This window comes from Falco punctatus (assembly GCF_963210335.1).
Source record: "Falco punctatus genome assembly, chromosome: 3".
NCBI lineage: Eukaryota > Metazoa > Chordata > Aves > Falconiformes > Falconidae > Falco > Falco punctatus.
In genome coordinates this window covers 42,729,782-42,754,819 of record NC_137582.1, presented here as the reverse complement: position 1 = coordinate 42,754,819, position 25,038 = coordinate 42,729,782, and the positions used below count along the sequence as shown (strand labels likewise).

The window sequence follows — 25,038 nt, the reverse complement described above, 5'->3', positions numbered from 1 at the left end:
GCCTGCATCTGTTACCTGTTTTGCCAGATAGACACGCTGCTCAAATCAAACTCCCGACTCCACTTTGTGCTGAATACAGTCATTCATTGTTAGGTCAGGATGCTGGGGGTAGGGGAAGCACATCACCACACCTACCCTGTATGATTTTAAAAAAACAAAAACAGCCAGGAATTTGTGAATTTCAGGAGAAGACTGAAATGTAGAGTAACTCATATTATCACAAGGAGTGAACAACAGTGTTGATTCTCAAAGGATCTTTTTTTAGGATATTTGCAGATCTGTCTTGCTCAATGTGTCAGTTGCATTGAAATTATTCTTTTTTTTGCAGCTTGTATAAAATGTTCCTTCTGGTAGTCAAAATGTGGATGTTTTACCAGCCTTGGCCTAAAAAGATTATATAATAAATTTACATGAGTTCTGAATACTTTCTGTTACTTATAAATGCCTATTAAAAACCTCTGTAGACTTTGGTTTCGTTTTAAAATACTTGGCCTGATTCTGAAGTAGCTTAAGGCCTTCATTTTTTAAAGTGTTTTTCAATTATAATGGATACAAAGAGAAAGCTTTGTAGCTGAAATTATCAAGTTCCAATCTAAGAGATATTTTGATGTAAACTCCTATGAATAGGTATTCCCTGAAGACATGAAGAGCTGCAATTTGAAGTACACGCAGTGCAAAGTGTTAATATATTTATCCCTGCCTAATTAGAGAACAGTTCTTGAAATGCTTATATATACATATATACATATATATATATATATATATGTATGAACTCCTGTGGACGTCTGTGGCCAAATTCAAGCACGCAGAGTCTTCGCAGGGCTTGGGAGAGCAACCCAGGACAGGTGTATGTATATTCTTGGTGTGTTAGGGTTCTTTTCGGGTTCCTTTGACACCAATCCACGAGAGGGCAGTGCACAGCAAGAGTCCCGGCAGGAGCGTGTCACCGCAGCTTGCTTCAAACAGCACCCAAACTACCAGAATTAAGGAGGCTGGTCCCCAGCATCGCTCACTTCTGGTATTAAAAAGTACCACCGTGAGCCAAGTCCGCAAGAATTATTATATTCAGTGTAATTTTAGGTGAACTTTGTCTTCTGACGCTGGAACCTGTTGTTATACTTGGTTCCTGTTTTCGCAACTACGAGTTCTGTATATTTATTGAAAAGACAAAGCTAGATGGATTTAGAAAATAATAGTGATACTAAAGGTTCTGTGGCCATAATGGAAAAAACCCAAATATAGGGAAATAAAACCTATGAAAATTAGTGATAATGAATGATCACAACAAACGAAACAGCTGCTTGAAGAGTTGAAATAGAATTAGGCAACAGAGAAGTGCCTACAGTATGTATAGTTTTGTACTTAGACAGTGGCATTTTTGACACTGTCAGATTGTCTCCTTCTATTAAAAAAATATGAATTCAAATATTGTTGCAGTAACTGGAACAACTAAACTGTTTAAAACTGATTCGAGTTTCTCATTTAGACCCAGAGGCTTGGCATGCTATGTTTCTGATTGCAGCATTTCATTATTTAGTGATTAAATCACCCATGCTTGTGACAATAGTACATTTGCTTTGCAGTGTGGTGGTGATGATGAAAAGGAGGCACCTGATGTATGATAAAAATTCAGCATACCTTTGTGACTGAATTATTTTAATTCTGAGCATTAATGGAGTGAAATTTGTCTTCCCTAATAGAAGCTGACTTTCTGAATATTACTTAGTCAATGAACTAATGAAACTGAAAAAAAAAAAAAGATTTAAGCCAAAAAGGCAAGTGCTCTTTTAAGCATTTCACAGACATACCAGGTATTTTTGTGTGCCGCTTACTTTTCTTTCCTGTGGTAGAAGATGCCATACCTCATTTGTCACACATTAGGATTGAGGTTTGCCTTCAGTGAGAACAGGTGTGTTTCTATAGATACCTACAAGAATTTTCTAACCTTAGCTTTCCTGAAAACTTCTGTCCATGCACTGACTGAGGCGTGCAATGGCCAGTTTAATCTGGGTGCTGGTCTCCTATCTGCAAATGCCACGATAGGCACGATGACTGCATTAAGTGTCAGTGTAGAGCAAGCTGCAATGTGGCCCTGGTTGTTTTTATGTGCTCTGCATAGAGGTAAGCAGCACTTATTCTCTATGGCTACTTCTGCTGCACCACAATTTGAATATTAGTACAGAAAAAAGTGACTTGTACAGGCAGGACATAAAATTCGTTCTCCCTGGGGGTCAGGTACAGGGATTTCTAGGTGCAGGGCTTCAGCTTTCCTTATTTTCAGACTTTGAGTATGCAGTTAGATGGTTTAATTTACCCTTGGATTTGAGCTCTGCTCAGCCCTGAGAGCAGCAGTGATAAAGATCCTACATATCACAGCTTGCAGGTGGAGAAACAACTCTGTTCGGTTCACTCCCTGTGAGGATGTGGTATTGTGTCCTACTGAGCTTGCTTGTATCCTCTTCTACTCCAGGACCCAGTCAAGTGCATGTGTATTATGTGTGCGTGCTTGTGGATAAATATACACCAAAGCACACATGGAAAATGTGTGTGTAGATATATACACACACATTCATACAATGTTGTAGTCCCTCTCTGTATTTTGTTTTGCATACAGAAGTGAAGAATGATGGATGTTCAGAGAGAGGGGCTGTGAGCAGGTGAAATGTGCATGCATGCAAACCCCCATTTCTGCATAGCTGGGATGAGCAGAAAGAGGTGAATAAGTAGAACTGACTGATAGAAATAAGGAGCGTGTTCTGTTTGAGAAAGGAGTGAATGGAAAGGCTAAATAAAGGTAAAAAGCCACAGGAAAGCCTAAGTGCTGAGTGCAACTGAACAAGTAGATTGGGAAGAAAATTAGTTGTGTGTTTGTGCAAATGAGTTGACCCAATGCTAATTTCTGCATGATGTATTTAATGGTACACAGTTACAAGAAAGGAGAAGGGGTGGTGGAAGCAGAATTTTGGAGCACAGAGCTCCATGAGCTGCCCTGTGCTCCCTTTGTAGCAGGACAGTGGCTGGGAGAGAGGGAGCCTTCAGATGGTTGTGTTGAACTTCGGGGGAGAAATTTAAATGCCTTTCAGAATTATATTGTTCCTCTATAAAAAAATACAGCATCAGTCACACAAACGTTCTAGGGGAAACAGACTGAAGGATGTGTGTAGTGATCCTGACCAGAAGACCATTGTACATTGCGGAGTTTGTGATCCACAAAACAGTCAACCTGATCAGGCCCAGGATGGGGCTGGGCTGGGCTGCACAGCCAGCTTTGCCTTCAGGCTGGTGCTGTGCTGCTTGAGTCCCTTGGCTTGGAGATAGACTCAGCCAGCTCATTGTGAAAGAAGAGCCTGCAGGCAGCTCCCACCAGGTACCTGCAACGACACCACCTGCATGGCCTTGCCTTTATCTAAAAGTACAGCGAGATTTCATGCGAACATCCTTTCTGTTTGACAGTAGAAATTATTATTCCTTTCTTGCAATAAAATCCAGTAATAGCACAAATGACCAAAAGTCTATGGATGTGGTCTGCATGATGTGCTGGCTACATGTGATCAGAGGCTCATTCGATGCTACACTACTCAGAGCATCTAAAGGGATGTAAATTACATTTACTTTTCTCTCATAGTGTTATCTCTAAAAAATAGAATTCTAAATGATGCCTTACCAGAGTCTGAGTGCCTTTCTTACTGGGATCATAACTGACCAGCAACTCGGTGCAAAAGGAGGTGTCAGGTGAGAGGCTGGCTGTACATTATCTAGATTTTCTGAATTATATCCTCAGCCTTAATGAAATGAGTGCCAAAACTTATTGACACAGGCATGACTGGACTCTGACAGCTCTTTGGAGCTCTTATTACAGAATAATGTTGCTTCATGATGCTAGGTTTTTTTTTTTTTCTTTTTTTCCCTGTTGGTGACAGAACTGAGGAGGTAAATGTTACAGCTTCTAGACATCATGAGAAGGAACTGTTCAGCTCCAGACTGCCTTTGTTAGTCATGAGTGGACTGCATAGGGCTTGAGGTGAGCTTAAAACTAAACCGATCCTGTGAACTATTTCTGCACTTTTTCCCTTGAAATGGTCTCCTTTAATAATAAGATTCTCTCAAGTCTTTGGCAGAATTAATAGAAATTGTGAAAGAATGAATGAACATATTAAAAAAAGAAAGTAAATTTGCCTTTGACTTTTGGACCAAAAAGATAACAGTAGGCTTGTAGCTGAGAATTTCACTTTTACAACTTCTTGGAAGATTTTCATATTAATAAATCTTGGTCATTTTATATTTTTCTGATGTTCCAAGATTACAGTTTTAATTCACTTTAATCTGTGTGTGAATAATTGATCAGAAGCTTTTATATGGTGTCAGTCCAGTAGAACTACCCAATGCTTCCAAGCTTTTTACATGAAAGATGAGCAGTTCTGCCAACAGAATATGGTTAATCAAAAGAAATTGTAAATTATGTATGACACTCACTTCTTTTTCCTTTTCCTCAATAGCTATGCATGTGACATGAAGTAAGCGACATTTTTATCATTAAAGGAGAAATAAGTTAATAGATGAAAATCAGATAAAAATAGAAGTGAAAGTAAGATATTGTATTGTTTGATAGATGTAGTTTAAACTACAGACTGTACAGACTGTTGATAGAAATAATTCTCCTAATCATTACTGGCAGCACAAGTAGAACAGATGGAACATGTTCCAGAAGAAAAAGATTTTTTTCTGAGTCATTCCTATTTGAAGTGAGTAAAGAAATTTAGTATCTGGGGGTGAATGTGTTGACGTGGCAGTGTTGTTTTTATCATGGTATCCGTATGTGGAAGAGATACATTGAGCAAGACAAATGAACAGAAAAATAACTAGGAGAAACCAAGGCAGATCCTAAGTTTGTGGAGTCAAGAGCAAGGACAGGAGATGAATGAGACCATAGCCTCATGATGCCATACTCTTAATATCTGTTGCATCCATGACTATCAAGGCTATCGTGAAGCAATGACTGAAGGCAACGAGCGTATATTTGGTTAGACTAGCTGACATGGCTGGAAAAAGTAAATAATCTGTTTTGTTTAGGCACACTGAGCTTTTTTTCAGCTGTCTTGTTCTGTGGAGAAACAAACAGCACTTCTAGCTAAAACCGTAAAACCTCAATTACAGCAATGAATTCTTAAGTCCATTTACTTCTAGGTATAATGTAAGTGATGATTTTTACTTCTGAGACCCTTTTACTAAATGGTACACAGAAGTTTTGTTTTGTTTTGTATTGTTTTCTCGAGGAGGAAGGTCCTTCCCTTCAGCTTTATAACACCAATCATTCCCACAGCAAATGTGTGTGAAAGGGTGATTTTTATTTCCTGGATGGAGCTGTCTTTTCAGCTATACAGGTAACTGTGTGTGCCTCTCTGGGCATCAGGAATGTATATTTCTGTTGCTGGCTCCAGAAGTGAATAGTGTTTTTAAACTGCATGATGAATCAAACTCTGCCTGTTATTTTTGTGGTTTATGATGTATATTTGAACCCTTTTCACTTGAGGTAAGAGATGTTGGATTGAAAGAAGTACTGAAGTCATAAATGTATATAAGGACCACAGGTGACACAGTATCATATGGTTACAGATGCATGTAAGTAGCTGTAAGTGGCTGTAAAGTAGCTGAGTCTGCAAGTGCTGGTAGTGCACAGCTGGAGCTTTATGTCTTATTAGATAAGCTGATTATTTTTTTGGTGTAACAGATGAATGACAGTTATGGGATGAATGAATCCTTACCTCATAATAAAGATGTGAAGGTAAAAAGAAGTTCTTAATGTGGTTAGCAAAGAATTTGGTGAATACATTGTGTTCCCTGTGTTTATAGATAGGCACAATAGTTTGTTATTTGTTACTTGAGTGGTATCCCTTCCCAAAAGCACAAAACCCCCTGAGTTCTCCTTTTACTGTAAGTGGCTAGCAATTCAGCACATGGAAAAACAGCCTGCTTGGTCAGATATGAATCTGCATTGTTTCATAATTTTCTAGGACTTCATTTCAGAATACTAAGAAATGCAGTTCAAATAAAAAAAACTGATAAAAACTTAGGATCAAACAGACAGTAGAATGTCATCCTTTGCCAAGAAATGTTAATTGTACTATTCTTGTAAACAATTTTTAGAGTGAGGAGACTAACTTAAAAGTATACAAAAATGAACTAACCTGCCATATTCTTTCCCTTTCCTTGGTGCCTTTGAAATAATTAAAAGGTACGTGTTGAAAAGGATGATTAAAACATATTAAGTATAGTGAACACCTGCAATTATTAAAACTGAGTTTTTCCATAGATTGTTTGGCCTTCCCTGTTTTCACTGTTGTTTTTTTTTTCCTTCCTTGGAGTTTTCTCTGTCTTTTCCTTGATGAGTTACTTTACCAAAAGATTACTTTTAGAAAGCATATATCTGTAAGACTTACACTGCTATTTTCTCTTATTTAAAATTTTAAGCAGGTACCCCCAAACCCAACAAATCAAATGCTAATAAGATATAGGGTAGTCAAAACTACTGGAGAATGGTATAATTTTCTCCTTTATTAGTGATAGAGAATCCAATACGTGCCTGCCCTCTACTCCCAATCTTTTTAGACTTTTCACAAAAGAAATATTATCTCGTTTTTTTTTTTTCCTTGAGATTCTGTACTAGAAAACATTATTAAAATGTTTTTGCATGGTTTCAGAATTCGCAGTGTGTCTTTGCTTTGCATAGGAGCACAATTAGCTGGCTGAGTTATGCAGTCAGAAAAAGTATCTTACTGTAAATTGTTTTGAGCATATCTCTTGTTCTGTTACTAATGTATCTACTTAACTTTATTGATGTGAGAAGTACTTTTTAAAATCAGTGGTGCTACTGTTTGAGGTAGAGATAAAACTGTATGGATGCCCAAAGTCAGAGCATCAAGCTCCAGTTGTTCTCTGAATACAAGGCAAAACAGGGCAGTTTAAAACCATAGAAAAACCCATATATAAAGAGGGCTTATAAGAAAGATGGGGACAGACTTTATAGTAGGGCCTGTAGTGATAGGGCAAGGGGGTAATGGCTTTAAACTGAAAGAGGGTAAATTTAGATTAGATATTAGGAAGAAATTCCACCACCTGTGAGGGCAGTGAGACACTGGAACATGTTGCCCAGAGAAGCTGTGGATGCCCCATCCCTGGAGGTGTTCAAGGCCAGGCTGGATGGGGCTTTGAGCAATGTGGTGTAGTGGAAGGTGTCCCTGCCCATGGCAGGGGGGGTGGAACTAGGTGATCTTTAAGGTCCTTTCCAACGCAAACCATTCTATGATTCTGCGAGTCTATGAAAAAGTTCATTCCTTGATGAAAAACTTAGTATTTGACTAATTCTCTGGGTTTTTTTAAACTTAAGAATAGCCTTGAACTATATAAGTACAATTTGGATTTTTTCCATCAGTGGATACACTGGACAATAAAAAACAAGTGAAACGAGATATTGTGAATCTTGTGGTGGATTGATCCCAGCTGGCAGGCAAACCCTTACCATGCTCCCTGCTCTCTCCTCTGCCCCTTGCCAGTCACTTGCTTACTTTCTGCTGCAGTGAGACGGGAGAGAAAGTCAGAATGGCAAAGGTGATAAGACTTACGTGTTGAGATAAAGACAGTTTAGTAGGTGAAGGGGTAAAAAAAAAAGCAAACAAGTGATACAAAAGCAGAAAAGCAGTCACTCATCACACAGACCGATGCCTGGCCAGTCCCCAGCTACTTCGGAAAAAACTTCCCCTCAGTTTTATTGCTGAACATGACATTATATGGTAAGGAATATCTCTTTGCTCAGGTTGGGTCAGTCATCCCAGCTGTGTCCCCTCCCAGCCCCTTGCCAATCCCCAGTCTGCTTGCTGGTGGGCAGTGTGAGGAACAGAGAAAGTCTTGATGTTGTGCAAGCACTGCTCAACAATAGCTAAATCATCCATTTGTTATCAACACTGTTTTGGTCACCAGTCTACAACACAGCATCATACAGGCTGCTGTGATAAAGATTAACTCCATCCCAGCCAGACCCAGTACACCTGTAAAAGCTGACAGACCTGTCAACATTGTGGCTTCTGTGCATTTCCATGCTTAAGAAGGACTCTATGGCTTATCTATTTTAAAAGAAAATAAATGAGAGAAGAAGATGTGAGCTCATGCTTTTATTTTGCATTTACGTTGAAAATTTGGCTGTTATCTGTCATGAAAGGTGTGGACTTAATTCAAGATCACAAATAAAAATCCATACTCTCTAGTGAATATGGAAGAATATGGCAAATGATATTTGGGCATTTTTCATTTCTTATCTGCATGTCTATTCTTACTTGCTCTTCAGCTCTTGGTGTTATCAAATTGTGTTCATTCACAACTCAGAGAGGTTGCTTTTTGTGAGAAAATGTCAAAAAATGTTTATTTGTTATTTAGGTATTTTAAATATTTTAGTCATCAGTTTGGAAATATAACCAAAACAAATACATTTTTTAAATAGATGGTTCATTTCCCAGACTAGACAGTGCTGGATGATCTATAAATACACTGTATGTGTCTGTTCCTCTACTGGGAAATCAAATAATGTTAAAATACATTTTGAAGAGCTGTAAAGATTGATATATAAAATGTTTTGGGTTAAGTCCCTACACAGTGTAAATCAGTCTGGAAGCTATGAAAAATGTGATCAAACTGCATCTGATACATAGCTAATGACCAGAGAGAGGCAGCATCACCACTCCGCTTGTGTTTAGTACTCAAGATGCTCTTAAATGTTATTCTGCCCTAATTACAGTTGCTACGACAATATTACAGTATTGGCTTTGGATTGACTACATTTAAGACATATTTTCCAGTGGCATATCAATGAGCTCTTGTTCCTTCAGTTGCGTTTCGCTAAATGACTCATCTTGTTCTGTGATTTACTCAAATGTTCCTCATGAACATTTTTCATAGTTCTCATATATTTTTAGTTTTGTGAACTTTGTTGGTGATCACGACAACTGTTTCTGCTTCAGAGTTACTCTTTTGTCATTCTCTGGTGCCACATTAGAATCTCTGAACTTCCGCTTTTTTCCAGGTGTTTTTGGCACACAAGGGAGTCATATTTTAATCTTTCAATAAATATAAAAATAATTGCATTATCAAAAGTGCTGTTTGCCAGTTAGCTGGTAAATGGCCGGGGGGTGTTGGTGTGGGGGTGGTGGGGAAAGGCCATATACTGATGGAATAGTACTCAGAGAGAATAATTTGTCTGCTCTCCACCATGTGAAAACTTTACTGTGAGGGTGACTGAGACTGGCACAGGTTTCTCAGGGTGTCTATGGAATCTCCATCCATGGAGATACTAAAAAACCACCTGGACATGGTCCTGGGCAACCAGCTCTAGGTGGCCCTACCTGAGTGGAGGTGGGTAGACCATATGACCTCTAGAGGTCCCTTCCCACCTCAGCCGTTCTGTGATTCTGTGAAAGAAAATATATTCTCCACACATACAACACAAATCCAAACCAAACAAAAAGCTCCACCAAAATGAAAATGAATGTATTCAGCATAATTTTGTGATAATATAGACCACACTTTTATGACATTACAGTATAGACCCATTTACATAGTTTTAAATTACTTAACATTGTGTAATATCGGAGTTGAATTTTGCTTCTCCCCTAGAAATGTCCTCAGGATATGTAAATGTGAGTTACACAGGTAAAATCCACAGCCAGATCTCTGGAACCCTAAGATGACTGCAAAAATTAATCTTGCTAGCGCCTTAAAAACCCACAGTTATTAATCTTAACTAATACTCAAAGATTGTGCTCACGCAAGGTGTATATTGTCATTTCTTTGTCCTGAAGACAGTGACTCTAAACACTTAAGAAAAATGCTTAAAATTTAACTCCAGTGATGCTAACTATGCATTCAAGTATATATGTAATACCTAATGTATTTAGGAAAGTACTTACACTTACTTATCACTCTCCTTCTGTGCTAACTATAGGGATGTGACCGTCCCCCTGCACTGGGCACTGGTGAGGCCGCCCCTCGAATGCCGTGTTCAGGTTTGGGCCCCTCACTGCAGGAGGGACATTGAGGGGCTGGAGCGTGTCCAGAGACGGGCAGCGAAGCTGGTGGAGGGGCTGGAGCACAAGGCTTATGAGGAGCAGCTGGGGGAACTGGGGGTGTTTGGCCTGGAGAAAAGGAGGCTCAGGGGGGACCTTATCTATAACTACCTGAATGGAGGTTGTAGCGAGGTGGCTGTTGGCCTCTTCTCCCAAGTAGCAAGCCACAGGACAAGAAGAAATGGCCTCAAGTTGTGTCAGGGGAGCTTTAGATTGGACATGAGGAAAAATTTCTTCACCGAAAGGGTTGTCAGGCATTGGAACAGGCTGCCCAGGGAGGTGGTTGAGTCACATGTAAATATGGTCCTTAGGGACATGGTTTAGTGGTGGACTTGGCAGTCCTGGGTTAACTGTTGGATTTGATATTAAAGATCTTTTCCAACCTAAATGATTCCATAATTCTATGTGACTGGGTCCATACTGACTTCATAGAATCATGGTTGGGTAGATAACACAAGTATTGATTTAGAAGTTTTACGCTTTTTTCTTTAGTATGATTTGAGGTATTTAATTTTTTTGATCAACTAGTTTAAATAACAATTGAGATATGGAGGATGAGCTAGTTGTGTCTGTATGAAGTGATACTCCTGTTTTCTTTCATTTTCTGTGCATGAGGGCAACAGTGGTATGTGGGATGGCTGTACTGCAGCACATAAGGGAAAAATCTTAATTTGACAAGTACACATATATCTTTGTTTATACATACAAGGTACAATTACATTTTTAATGTGGGAATTTGTTGCCATTTTTAGCATATGTATGAGTAGCAGGGGATGTAATAATTATGGGAAAAAAAAGTACTTTCTAGAAGATGAAATATGGTAAACAGCAAAGTAGAGTCTTCATGTCAAATTAGGCTGGGAGAAAGGTGATAACGAGAAAGAAATTCTCGCTCCAAAGCAAAAAAGCTCTGGGAGACAAGCAGATATATAATGAACATTTCAACTACATGAAGTCTTTCCTGTGTTGTTCATTACTTTAAGCTTGTAAATGGATTCTATGTTAATTGTTGTGATCTGGGCGAGTGCTGTAAAGCACGCAAAAAATATTTAGGGCAGAATAAAAAGACAGAAGCAATTTTTCAAGGAAATGTGGACTTACATAAAAAACACATTACAGTGGCAGCATCACTAGTGTTTTGATAGTACAGGAACAGAAACATAGAAGATGATGGAGGGAGAGTCTGTAGCTGCATCCAGCGGCTGCCAGGCTGGGCTGTGGTGACAGGGCCAGGCCAGGCCACTGGCCTGCAGCTGGGAGTCAGGATCATGCCTGGTGAGGAGAACAAGGGTCAGACATGGCTGGGCAGTGCCATGGCGATGTGGCTGGGCAGAGGCCAGGCTGGGACGTCAGGGCCTGGGTGGGCCTGGTGTGGCAGGGCCCATGGCTGGGTAAGGCAGGGCTGTGGGGGGCTGCTGACTGCCTTGCTGTTGCATCACTAGGGCAGGGTAGCTGGCCTCGGGGGGCTGAGATGGGGTCCTGAGCTGTGGGCAGGGTTGGGGGAGCCCTGGTAAACTAAAATGGCCTCCTGGTCGTAGCTGCGGGCAGGGTTGGGGGAGCCCCGGGGGAACTAAAATGGCCTCCTGGTCACAGGCAGGGTGGGGAGCCTGGGGGAGGCAGGGCAACGTTGTTAAGGCTGGTAAGTGCCCTCAGGGCCCTGACAAAGCAAATAGGTCTCTGTACACATACTTGACAGAAAATTTATCTGTTTTAATAATCTTAACCTGAAGTTGCTGTCTGTGATTTTTTGCAGGTTTAAATGGCAAAGCAGTGTCACCATTGTGTTTGTACAAAGGCAATGACACAAAATCACAGAATGGCTGAGGTGGGAAGGGATCTCAGGAGGTCCTCAGGTTGAGCCTCCCTGCCTGGACAGGGCCACCCACAGCCAGCTGCCCAGGTCCGTGTCCAGACATCTGATCCCTGACAGAGATGAGGTGAGAGTTCTTTCTCGCCTCCAAGTAAGAAAGAAAATTGGACAGGGTTTTATCTTGTCTCAGGTATGCTGAGCTCACTAAGGTAACTAACTGGGCTGTTTTCAAGCAGTGAGACTGCCCTTTGGCTGTATTTCAGACATTTTCTTATTTCAGTCACTGTCTCCTATGTAGTCTCTAATTAATATAGATCAGATTATTGATTTCCTGCTGTATACATAATGTTTTTCCCCTGTGGAACAGGTTATATCCCACATACATTTTTGTTGTTTAAATCCTTAACACAGCTCTTCTTACTGTGCATGTGAAATTTTTCAGGGAAGACACCAGACATTGTACTTTAGAATAAAGGACAATGATTGCTTTCAAAGTAAAGTTGCTTCAGAAAAAGTTTTTACTCTGATTGCTTGAGACTGGGGAACTGTTCAGTTAGGTAACATACTAGTAAATCACACAGCAGTTATATTGTATTTAGTTTTTGAGCTACCATGCCAAAACTTGAGCAGAAGCTGTAGAGTTTGTGTTGTACAAGTGCTGCAGTTAACACAGCTAAATTCTAAGTGAAAATCAGAACAAGTGTATTTAGGTTTTGGTGGCTTGCTGATGTTGTCTTATTGATTCTGCTTTCTCTTATAGGTGATTGAGAAAACAGGGAGGATCAGGACAGTAGAGCAAATAGATCTAATCTGGAGCAACAGCACTGCTCCAGCTCTGCAGAGCTACATGCACGATGGGCCACACCAGCTGACATAGCAGCACACTGGGGTGAAACAAAACTGAGGTAAGAAAGCAGCTTTTACATGCTTGAGTAACAACCTGAGACTAAATTCCATGCGATGACTGAACATGCAGAAAATGTTTTCTGACTAGAGAGACTGGTGTACTTGGTTAGTGTTTGGTATCAGGGGCACTGTTGGTGGCAAGCATAATCTTGTGGTGGGTTTGTTAGTTGTTGGGATGCTGGTGCAGTATGGGTGCAGGTCAAGGGAAATTTTGAGGGTCTGTAAGGAACAGCAGGGTGACTTCTAAGACTGTGGGGGTAGGTTCTACATGTGTGCATGTGGGGAAAAGTGTCAAAGGGGGCTTGAGGGATGGTTGGGTATGACTGTGCAGGAGTCAAAGGGCAGTCATGGGCTAAACAGACTCCAGCTGGAGAATTTATTGCCGATTGGCAAAAATTGATTGGGGTATTGAGAAAGAAGACAAACAAGACTTGGGGAAAACACCTTTCCTTCCCTCTTCCAAGACTTAACTTTTCTCCAGACACTTCTTCCATCTTCCTTGTCATCATCTCCCTTATTGTTGCTGTGGGTTATTCTCAGTCTCTTTTGTGAGGTGATGGGTGGCATAGGCAGTTGGGGTTGGTGTGTAGCAGTTTCCTTCTGCGGCTCCTTACTACTTTTTCTCTTGCTGCCTCTTTCTTCTTAAGTTTTCCCTCTGCTCTGTGCTGGTCTTACATGGGGCTGCACCACATTGTTGGCTTATGTTAATCTTGACCCTCAGGTCCTTCTCTGCAAAGCTGCTTTCTAGCTGGTTGGCTGCCACTGCATGCTGATGCTTGAAGTTATTCTTCCCCAGTGCGGGACTTCACATTTCCTTTTGAACTTCATGGGTTCTTCTCTGTTTTTTTCTTCAGCCTATTGAGGTCCCTCTGAATGGCAGCACAATGATCTTGTCTATTAGCCACTACTCCTGGTTTTATGTCATATGTGAACTTGCTGAGGATGCACTCTGTCCCATCACCCAGATCGTTAATGAAGTGGTTGAATAGTATCAGCCCCTGAGTATACCCCTAGTAACTTGCCTCCGCCTGGACTTTGTGCCAGTTACCAAAACCCTCTGAGCCTGGCAGTTCACAGAATCACAGAATGGCTGAGGTGGGAAGGGACCTCGGGTCCAATCCCTCTGCTCAAGCAGGGCTACCCAGACCTGGTTGCCCAGGACCATGTCCAGACAACTTTTGAGTATCTCTAAGGGTGGAGACTCCACAACCTCTCTGGGCAACCTGTGCCAGGGCTCAGTCACCCTCACTGTAAAAAAGTGTTTCCTGATGTTCAAAGAGAACCACCTGTGTTTCAGTTTGTGCCCCTTGCCTCTGGTCCTGTCACTGGGCACCACTGAAAAGAGCCTGGCTTCCTCTTCTCTACAGCCTCCTTTCAGGTATATGTACACATTGATGAGACCTGCCCCTCCCCCTAACACAAGCCTTCTCTTTTCCAGGCTACAGAGTCCCAGTCTAGGCTAAACGGTCCCAGACATAGATAGTAATGATACCAGATAAAGTTCCTATATTACCAAGTGTGTTATAGTTTTTCAATGAATGACACAATGAAAAGGATATTTTCTACTAAAAGGACTGCAAGCCTTGGACTTTGAAGCTGTGCACTGGAGGTGGCTCAACTTCATCCTACAGCAACAGGACCATCCTGGGCTTATTACTGTGAATCTTATAGAGATTTTTCAATATAACGATACTGCTCAGCTGCTCAAATCAAGCTCTGCAATCATTCTTGTAATTTGCTGAATAAACCTCAGTTCACCAGTCCTTGCTGGAAGTCCAAATCCTGTATCTAGCATTATTAAGCATTCATGGAGTCAAGTACCAGAACTATATGCCACTGTCTCACAGGGAAGCAAACTGCATTAGTAAAGTAAAAATCTTGTGTATTGCAGTCATTTGAAAACTAATGGAAATTATAAATATTGAGGGAACATTATTATTCTAATAGAATAAATTCTCTTGTCCAAGAAGGGAAAACCTATCAGATATTAAAATTTATACTGATTTGTATGCATGTTACTGTTTAGTTTCCTACAGTGACATTTCTGCTAGTGTGAGAGCTGCCCTTCACTGATACTTCCAGTTCACACCAGCAGCAAATGTAACTCTTTTCAGTGGGAGGTACTTTGGGGAAGCACCTCCAGGTATTTTTCACATTATATGAGCAAGGAAATGTGAGTTATGAAGGTCTATGAAAACATAACAGCTGCTAAAAAAAAGGACCTATATTGATTTGAGGGTTAATGGTAGTCAAGTATGTAAATAGAGCTAATAGCTGGTAAGAACCCAGAGGTGAAGGTAGTGAAATGACTTAATGGTGCTTATATGACAAATTAGTGGTAAGCTCCAGATTCAGTTCTTATTTTACTGCTTCCTGGCTGGTAAGCCATGCCTCTTTATCAGTATATTTAAACATGTTTTTAAATTGTGATTGCACTGTTGACAGAACATGTTTGTGTGCTGTTTAGCCTCACAAGCATTTCTGCAGTTCCAGCATTCATGGAGCACCTGTACAGGAAACATTCTAGATTTCAAACAATGTCATAGTAGCTGAGTGGGAATTCTTACTGTGGAAAATAAAAATGTTACTTCCACAGGAAATTCCCAGTCATCCATTCCCATGGCTGCCTTACTGCACTTATTGCTACACAGTCTTTATGGATGGCCATAAATGGATTCTGTTCCAAACCTATCCTTTATTCAAATTACTGATTTTTCAGCACTCATAAATCAGTGTGCTGTCACTGGCAGGCATGCTGATACCCTGCATCTAGTAAACTTTTGTCTCAGAGCAGCATTATACTGCTGCTGATCTTTAACTCTTCTGTTAGCCATTGACTGATGCTAAACTTGGCTAATAACCAAGAGGAGATTAGTATTAAGACACCACTTGGCTGTTTTGGGTTGCATTGATTCTTGGCAGAACAAAAGTGTTTTAAAATTGGCATAGTCAGCAAGTCCTGCATTCTCTTCATAAGGAGAAGTTATTCAGGGACAGATGTCATACCAGGCTGAGTATAAGAACAGGAGTGTAGCCAGCAGGTTGAGGGAAGTGATTCTTGCCCTGTGTCTTGCCCTTCAGAGGCTACTGTTGGAGCACTATATCTTTTTGGGCTCCTCAGCACCAGAGAGTCATTGACATATTGGAATGACTCCCGCAGAGAACCAACAGGAAGCTTAGTGGGGCTGGACAGCGTGATGTATGAGGAGGGGCCGAGAGAACCAGCTGGGTTTGTTCAACCTGTAGAGGAGAGAGATGAAACCAGAATGTTCTTAGAGTTGTAAGGTGGACAGATGAGGGGCAACAGACACAAGTTAGAACATGGAACATGCTGACTCTACAAGGGGAGCAAACCCCATAGGAGCAGTGAAACACTGGAGCAGGTTGCCCAGAGTAGTAGACTAAAAACTCAGTTGTGTAGCCTGCTCTATCTGCACGTGCTTTAAGCAGGATGTTTGGTCTAGAAGTGCTCCAGAGGTCCCTTCCACTTACATGAATTTTTCATTGTATGTTACTGTAACAGTTCTTGTACATCCTTCCAGACCCCTGGTGTAGGGACCAGGCAAAAGGGATTTTAGAGTTCCAGACAAACCGACACAGATTAGAGGAATCCAGTCTGATTTACTTGGCTGGGTCAGAACTGATTATTATTTGGTCCCATGGTGCTGGGAAAAGAGATATAACATCAAAGTCTAGATTTACCTGGTCAAAGTATTTCTTAAACACTTGTATTACTAGTTATACATGTGAAAAAAAGAAATTTTCTCATAGTCTCAAAGGGCTGCAATTAACTTATCCCCAAACTGGGTACTGTTGTAGTCTTAACCAGTTCCTGCCTGAAGTGCAAGGAGTGTTGCTTTGACTTTCTTCCATTATAAATAGCAATATTTTGTGCTGGTATGTGATTTTTGTAATCCCAACCTTAACATGTAACAGCATAGGCCTTTTTTTCTTAAAGGAAGGGTAAGAGAATGAACACATACCAGATCCCAGTCATGTTCCTTAATGCCTGAGTAGTAGTTGCTTGGATCATACCACAAAGACAAGGTAAAAATCTACACAGAAGAGGCTACTAAAAATAAACACAATACTCTCAGAAGTGTGCAGTCAGTGCAGAAAACTGTGGGAAAGTGGAAAAACTTAGGGTCAAAAGGTATTAGTTTTGTATGTCAGATGCTTCTGGAGGACCATCAGCTAAGGAGGAAAGCTGTGATTATTGATAGGCTGAGATCCTTCTACCCTCAATGCAACCTCATCTTGTAGTGTCACATAGGAACAAACTGGGAAAAAAATCTCAAGAAACTTTGGAGTTTAGTTGGTATGACTTGACTGCAAGATCTAGATGTTTAGGCTAAACTCACGTAGAAGTAAGCATAATACTGAATCTTTTCACTTTCTACTGTATAAAATTAGTTTTGTATTTCCAGCTTAAAATTTAATTTTTGTAAGCAAATTTTCAGTTTAAGTAATATATCAAAATGGTTGTGTTACAGAAACAAAATCCTGGAAGACAGAGGAGCTGAATGAAGACATTTGTCTTTTTTTAAAAAAAGTTACACATCCTTGTTCAATCAGTCTTGCCTGAAAAAAAAAATTGTACTGCTATAGCTGACATTTTATAGCTCGCTGGGGGCAAATTATGTGAATATATTGGTAAAGTCATATATGTTATTATGATAGGTAGACATGACAGGAAAGGTTAAAAAGAAAGAGACTTAAATTATCATGTTTTATTTAAAGTATTCTACAAACATTTAGTATTAATGTGTAATCCCTTTATGCTTGAAGAACTAAGTATACTTATGAAGGAATCTGTGTGGTTTTTTCTAGTTCATAGATTTTTTTGGTAGTGATTTTCTATTTTGCTTTTAATGATTTATGTCCTTCTCCTACCTTCCCAGAGAAGAAAAGTGTATTAGGAACATGCTGTAAACCAGCAACATTTCTGCCTCCAAATAACTACTGCAACTCCATGGTAATATGTTTGGTTTTTTCCATGTACATAGCTAAAATAAATGGGTGATAGTTCAAGTAGGGTTAGACTGCTAGTCCATATTTCATTTGAGTCTTTAATGGTCAGTGAAATTAATGGAATTATCATATTTATGTCAGCTGATGATCTAACCTTGTGTCATGTTCCATGGTTAAACCACATGGCTTGGACTGTGGAGCCTTGGCTTGGATAAATGAACAGAGAACATCAGAACGTACAAATCATAGTTTGTTTGTGAAATAGCTTGCTATAAAATAGTAAGTTGCCACTGTGGTAAACTTACCATTCAGATTTTTTTTTAATCCTGCTTTTACGAACAGAATGGTTTCAGTTCTTCATATAAAAACCTTTCAGCAAATGAATACTCTGCTGTACTTGGTCATGATTTCAGGACATATCCAGTCTTACTCTGCTTTTCTGGTAATAACTTCTAATAGAAGAAGATTTTTGAAGGATTTATTTTGGCAGAAGCTTCATCTTCTGACAGTAACAATCCTACCTAAGGAAGAACATATTTAGATATCTCTATAATAGTTATCATTCTTTCAGCACCCTAATGAAGAAAATGCATCAGCCATAATACAATTCAAATTAGTTCTTCAGTTTAAAGTTTATCTTTTCCTGACTGACAGGTCTTGCTAGAACCCCTAATTCGAAACAGTTTCAAAATACTACTCTCTCCAGTCTTCTACTCTCTGATGGGTTGGAAATACAAAATATCTGCTTTAGGTATCATCAACATTAAATCTCTGGAGTATAATGGCAGTTTGTTCTGTACTTTCAACTTTAACTAGTGAACTCAGTATCTCAGCTGTTTTTTATTATCTATACAAGTTGTGGCATGGCAAAAGAAACTAGGAGAAAAAAGCAGCTTAGCTGCCACGTACCTTATAGCATATCATAACTCCAACAGTCTATATTTACTCTTGCTTTGGCAGAGACAAAGAGATACAGTGCAAGTGTTGGTTACTTAAAAGAAAATGGAAATCTTGAGACCAGTGGTGTTTTGTGCTGGTATTACCAGTGTGACTTGTGTTCTGTTACATGTATGTATAGCTTGCTTCTGGACATCTGCTTTATGTTACATCTCCTTGTCTGCTCCCCACCCTCTCTCAAACACACATTTGCAAGCATAAAAAATAATTTCTGACAAAGCAGGAATTGAGGGTTTGTGGGTTTTTGTCTTGGGCTTTCAAGTGATTGATATTTGAGGCCTCTGTATCACTTCATCCAGCAATTAAAGCAAGATAGAATTTTTTTTGACCTAATTAGTAGCCTTGCTTAATTTAAGATTAAGATTTTCAGTAAATATTGACAGTACATTACACTGCACATGCAATGCCTAGAGATTACTGATCAGTTTTACATCAAAAAAATTGAAAAAAAATATTTTAAGTCATTGTACAAGGGTAAGAACATTAAAATAGCTGAGAAAAAATTCAGCTTTTTGAGCAGCAAAAAATAATTTTGTTAAACAAAATATTTAATGTATTAGCCTCTGAATAACTGTAGTGAGTCTTTACACTTTGAGGAACAAAATTTCCTTACTTAAATGCAATAAAATTACCTCTTGTATCACAGGTATTTCAAGCTGAGTGAAAGATTACCCTCAAGTGGGTCTACATGTCATGTACTTGCCAAGGTGTAAAGGATGCCTGTCAAAGTCAGATAGAGATGTGTCTGTCTTATAGCTTATATCAGCTGATGAATCTAATGTTCTTTCCTCCTTCTAAATACTGCAGAAAGTTGGCCATGTTCATATAATAGTTCAGCCACTATTGCTGGAAACTTATTGATGAGTACTGTCCTCACTAACTATAGACAAACAAACATGCTATTGTCTTTGGAGAGCTCACTGTACATCAGCTAGCATTTCTCCTGAAAGCTCATAATTAGGTTCTTATTATTAGAGGATTTCTTTTTGCCCTTAAGTAAACCAAATGGAAATTCATTAATGCTTTCCTTAATAGCAAGTTTTGTTTAACTGTCTGTTATCTGAAAGTCAAAGAAGTGGCTGAGTTATTTTTCTGTCACTGTTTCCACATAAAGTCCTGCTCCTCAGTCTCTGTTTGGTTGTTCTGCAGAGCTCCCATGAACAGTTCAAAAAAGGTGTTTTAATTGATCAGTTACGGTTTCTTTCCCATGGAGAATCTAGAGTCATATAAATCTGGCTAGCAACATGAAAGACTTTGTATACTCTGAAGTTAATTTGTTTTATTTCTCACTAAGATGTGGGAGTTTTTTTGAGATTACTTGTGTAAGTTGTATTCATCTTATTTCAGCTTGCATGTTTTATAATTAGTTTCAGTTTCCTATCATTTTTTAAAAAGGTTGCTAAATGTCTAGTATGAAGAAGTTACAATCAGATGTCCTCTTAAAATTGATGTGGAGTAATTGTCTGCAGCTGTCCATTCTGTCCTCCTGTTTAGATACTACATAAGCTGAGGTTGTAGTTTGAATAGCTTTCATCAAGGTACACTAAGCTGGTGTTCAACCTCGTGGAGACCATTTTTACTTTGTTGTGCTGGCTCCATGTAAGGTCTGTTCCTTCCTGAGCTAATTAGTTCCTGAGGAGATCTTGCCATGCATTTTTGTTGGTTCATGTTCTTTTAGTACTAATTTAAATTCAAAAAGTATGTGAACTAACTGCGTTCCTGTCTTGAGGTTCCGGAGATGTGTTGTCTCATGCTAGACAGCCTTCTGAAGAAAAACACCTATAGAGATCACTTGCCATTATGAATTAGGTGGCTTCTTGCTGAAGGATTTCTTAAAGGTGCAATTGATTCTTATAGGGAAAGTCAGATACACTCCCTTAAATGAATCACACATCACCCCTTTTCTTAAGAGTTATACTCTGTATATATCCTTATAGATTTATTTTTGAATGAATCAGATTTGGATCATGCAGTAGATCCTTACACGCTAAGTAAAGCTGAGTGTTAAGATTTTGTTTGCTACAGGTGTTTGCCATGTCCCTTGTGCTGGTGGGAATAATAACGGTTGAAAGCCTTGCAGATAGATAATCATCATTATTAGAGGCTTGTGGAAAAACTGTGTGGCAAAGTCCAGAGCATTTATACTTGGAAAGTAATCATGTAGCATTTTGGGGTAAAAAAAGTCTGTTTTGGGGCAGGGGACACACAACACCAGCTGATATTCAGAAATCTTTTGATTATATGAGCTCACTGTAGGCATTATGTTGATGACTATATTATGTTGCCTCCACAGACTTATGGTGGTTGGGGCAATTTACATGTCTTTGTGGTTAAAGTACCTCCATCTTCCTTCAAAAATGCAATAAAGGAAGATAACAGAACGGATTATTTTGGCCCATTCTGTACAAATAGTGACTTAAAACCTGTGGCTGCAAAGATGGTTTATTTTAAACTTTGTGGTGAATGAGCAGACAGCAATGTGTCAAAAATGAACTCCTCCATTTACTCACCCTCCAACACTTACTTCATAACAGTTTACAGTTAGTCCTGTACTTACTAACCTTTTCATTGCTTAATACAGTAGTAAAGCCACCAAAAAAACTGTTTTTGTTCAGATGAACTTTTTTAGCATTTGTTAATCACATTTATTGGATGGATCTCTCAAGAATTCTTACATGGTTGCGAAGATTGCTACAGGAAAAATGGCTAATTTTAGCTTTGATTGATAGCCATTTCTGCATTTCATGGACTGTTCAAGGCAGGTCAGAGTAGGAGAAATTGCTGCATTATCAGTATTATCTGGAGAAAAGGGACCTCCAGCAGTGTTTTCTTCAAGGGGAGTAGAAATGGTTGGCTTGTATTAGTCTGTCCCTATTTTTGCTCTTCAGGGAAACTAACCCTGGAGGGAGAAATGTCTTCAGTGTCAGCAAGCCGCCTGCAGAATGAGCTATCCCATCTATTGATATAGCTTCAGAAATGTATTTCAGCCTTCTCTGAAAAAAAGATTTTGAATTCCCAGCTGGACTGAAGAGAACTTTGCAGTGCTGTGATACAAGATAATATGCCCTGCAGAATGTTTGCTTTTGTTCACATGTGATACTGGAGTTGTCTTGCACTGGTAGCCATCATTCAGTAGCAACAGAAAAAAATTCTTGTGGTTTTCCCGTAAAGTACAGAAGTGTCATGGCAGATCATTGAAGTTTGTTTACTACCATCTGTCATGCATAAGGGTTTTAATATCTGGAAACTTGTTCCAGGTCATCAGATAGGATCACAAAGATGATTAAGGGAATGGAGGCTCTTACACATGAGGTGAGGCTGAAAGAGCTGGAACTGTTCCACCTGGAGAGGGGAAGGTTCATCAGCAATCTAACAATGTTTCTAAAAGCTTCATGGGAGGGAATGAAGAAGGAGCCAGACTCCTCTTAGTAGTGCTTGTTGACAGGACAAGCAGCAGTGGGCACATCAAAACCCATGAAATTCTGTTTGAACACAAGAGAGGACTTCTGGCTTTTTTTACTGTAGAACACTGGTCAAACACTGGCACAGGTTTCCCAGAGAGGCTGTGGAGTCTCCATCAGTGGAGAAACTCAAAACCTGGCTGGACAACCTGTTCTGTTGCCCTGGGCAGCCTGCTGTAGGTGACCCTGCTTGAGCAGGGGCGTTGGACTAGATGATCTTAAGAGGTCCCATCGATCCTCAGTTATGTGGTTTTGTGAATAGGCCAAAAGTTGTGTCATGACATATTTTTTCAACAGGACTCTTTAAACGGAGTTCAAACTTGGGCCTTGAGTACCCTTGGACCAAAACAGTTCTTGTTGCATTCCATATTACAGCATGCCATGGGAACAATTTTTTCTCTAAACCTGTGGCTTTCACCATAGGGAGCAAGAATTTCTCTCTCACATGGTAGCATAATCAGGAGACTGTTTTACATAACTTTTTTCTGTACCTAAGACAGGTAGTGCTATTTACTGGTTAGGTTCCCCTATAAATCGCAGTGTGCCTAAAACATTTTGTTGGGCTGAAGTTTTTCATCTTGTGTGTATGTTCTATCTTTCTTTCATTTTATTCTTTTTCCCAATGTTGGTGTAGTGAAAACTACAACTGGAGCAATTCAGCTCTTCCCTGAAACTAGAAGAAAAGAGTAATTTGCCCTTGTCTTTAGTACTTCGAGCAGGTTGTCAGGAAAATTGGCTAAGCCTGTATGCATGTATGCTTTCCATACACAATCCATAGATTGTGTATGGTGCTTTAAACTACTTTTCCTATCATTGCACATCTGCGTGGGCTTTGCTGGGTTCAGTGGCCTTAAGTGAGTCATAAAAATCTTTTCTGTGTTGTCAGTAATGCTTTTGCTGGCCCAGATAGCTGGAGCTGTCTGCCTGAATGAAGGGGCGCGAATCAGTTGAGTGAGGGCAGCAGGAGTGTAAACTGGGACAAGGATCACTTCAGCTTTTAGGTCTCCTGGCACTGAGATGACAGATGTAAATGGAAGGAATTCTTACTACTATAGGTGATGGGGAAGAAAAAGACAGTAATCTGCTGCTCCTGCCTCTTTTAGACTTCACCTTGGTCTGTGAGTGTGCATGTGGGTTGTGACAACTAATGGCATGTGGCTGAAGCAAAGAGCAAAGGGGAATGTCTGAAATAAGAAACTGTAGCAGTCCCTTATTTGTGCTTTCCTAAAAGAAAGAAATGGTGTTTGCTGGCAGGAAATTCAACTAGCTTGAGGCACTTGGCTATGACTGCCTGAGAAAGGGCACCCACAAGCATTTAGGAGTGGCAAAGCAATAGTGTGGTGTTCTCTTCCAATGGTTCTGGATCCTTTTGCTGGTTATGACTTGAGAAAACTTCATTGTGGGGTTCAGTGTGTCACTAATGTTTTGCCTTTCCACCACAGCATCAGCCTTCCTGGTGCTAATGCAAGTGTGAAGCACTTAATCTCCTCCATAGGATCAGGGCAGATGACACAGGGCTTTGGGACTTTGGTTCTGTCCCTCACTGGTGAAGCCCACCTGAGAGGGTGAAAAAGTTTTGAGCTAATAATCAGACATGTTGTCTATTTGACACAGTTTTTCTAAGTGAACTCGCTTCAATAACTGAACTGTGTTGGCTTTTCTGCCCCAGCCTGTTTTCAGCCCATCAGTCCATTTGAACCAGATTTGGCAAAGGAGTGAGGTCCTTGAAAGGATGAAGTTCTGATTTTCATGAAAATCAGTGTTGTTTTTTTGGAACGAACTAACGTCTCACTGAGGAAAGAGCTACACTGAGGTCAGCAGACAAGTTCACAGGCCTGGCTGCACATGCATAAATGGCTAAACAGGGTATCTGTAGCAGAACCAGCCCCAGAAGCTGCTGCTTCTTGCCTAGGTTTTATGCGAGGGAGCTGTGTGTGTTTGGGAAGGGGAGAATGCAGCGAAGTAGGACACATTCAAAGAAACAGGCTTTTTTTATTTCTGCTCTTTGAGAAACCTTTTGGGAACTATGTTTTCCATTTCCCAAAAGATGTCTGAGGCAGACAGCTAGATGACGTTCAGTTACCAGAACATGAATATCTTTGCTTACTCTCTCCCGGTAAGGACTCCTCTTGCTCCCACAGCTTGTACTGTGGCTTTAGAAGTGTTTTACACTTTGATTTTAATTTTATTCCTTCCTTTTAGGATGTTGCAGGTTTAGAAATATACTTTGACATTGGAACCTTTAAGTTGAGGACCTGGGGTTTTTTTCCAGTCACAGTTTGAAGAGCTAGCCAGAGGAACTTTAAGCTCTCATCAGTGGTCTCAAAATGCACATGGTAGTGTCCTGACATCTCAGTTTTCAAGAAATCAGTGCCTTTTGTATAAAGTAGCTGTATACTTCTTGCTAGCTGTTTGAAAAGTTACTGAATTCTTTTTTTTTACTCTTTTAATGTATTGCGCAAATCTGGACTTCCAGTGCAGACAGGAAAGCTGTATAACCTGGGGATTTTATAGCACCTTGTTTCAATAAACAAAACCCCCCTACAGAACCCCTTATCTCAGAAGAACTTTTCTGTACGTATTGCAGAATGTACTGTTTGTACCTGCTAGCACATGCTTAGCTCAGTGTGTGCTGAGAGGAATATCAAAGCATCTATTTTCAATACACATCAGTTGCAATATACATTGTAATATACACCTCGTGGGAAGGCGTGGAAGGAGTTGAGATGTCTCTCTTGCTGATGATTACACGAAAACAAAAACAACTGTCGATTCCCTGGCCAGCCAACTTGCTGGGACATTTTTATAATTCTTGTGCGATGTT

General features: G+C 39.9%; 1 protein-coding gene across 1 annotated transcript in view; it reads right to left on the bottom strand.

Annotated features, from left to right (window-relative positions):
- Positions 1–25,038, bottom strand: part of CPA6 (carboxypeptidase A6) — a 143,168-nt gene extending 118,130 nt beyond the window's left edge. The window contains exon 1 of the mRNA XM_080380390.1: positions 1–25,038. This exon is cut by the window's left edge and continues 26,164 nt beyond it. The gene's annotated coding sequence lies outside the window, so the exon portion shown is untranslated.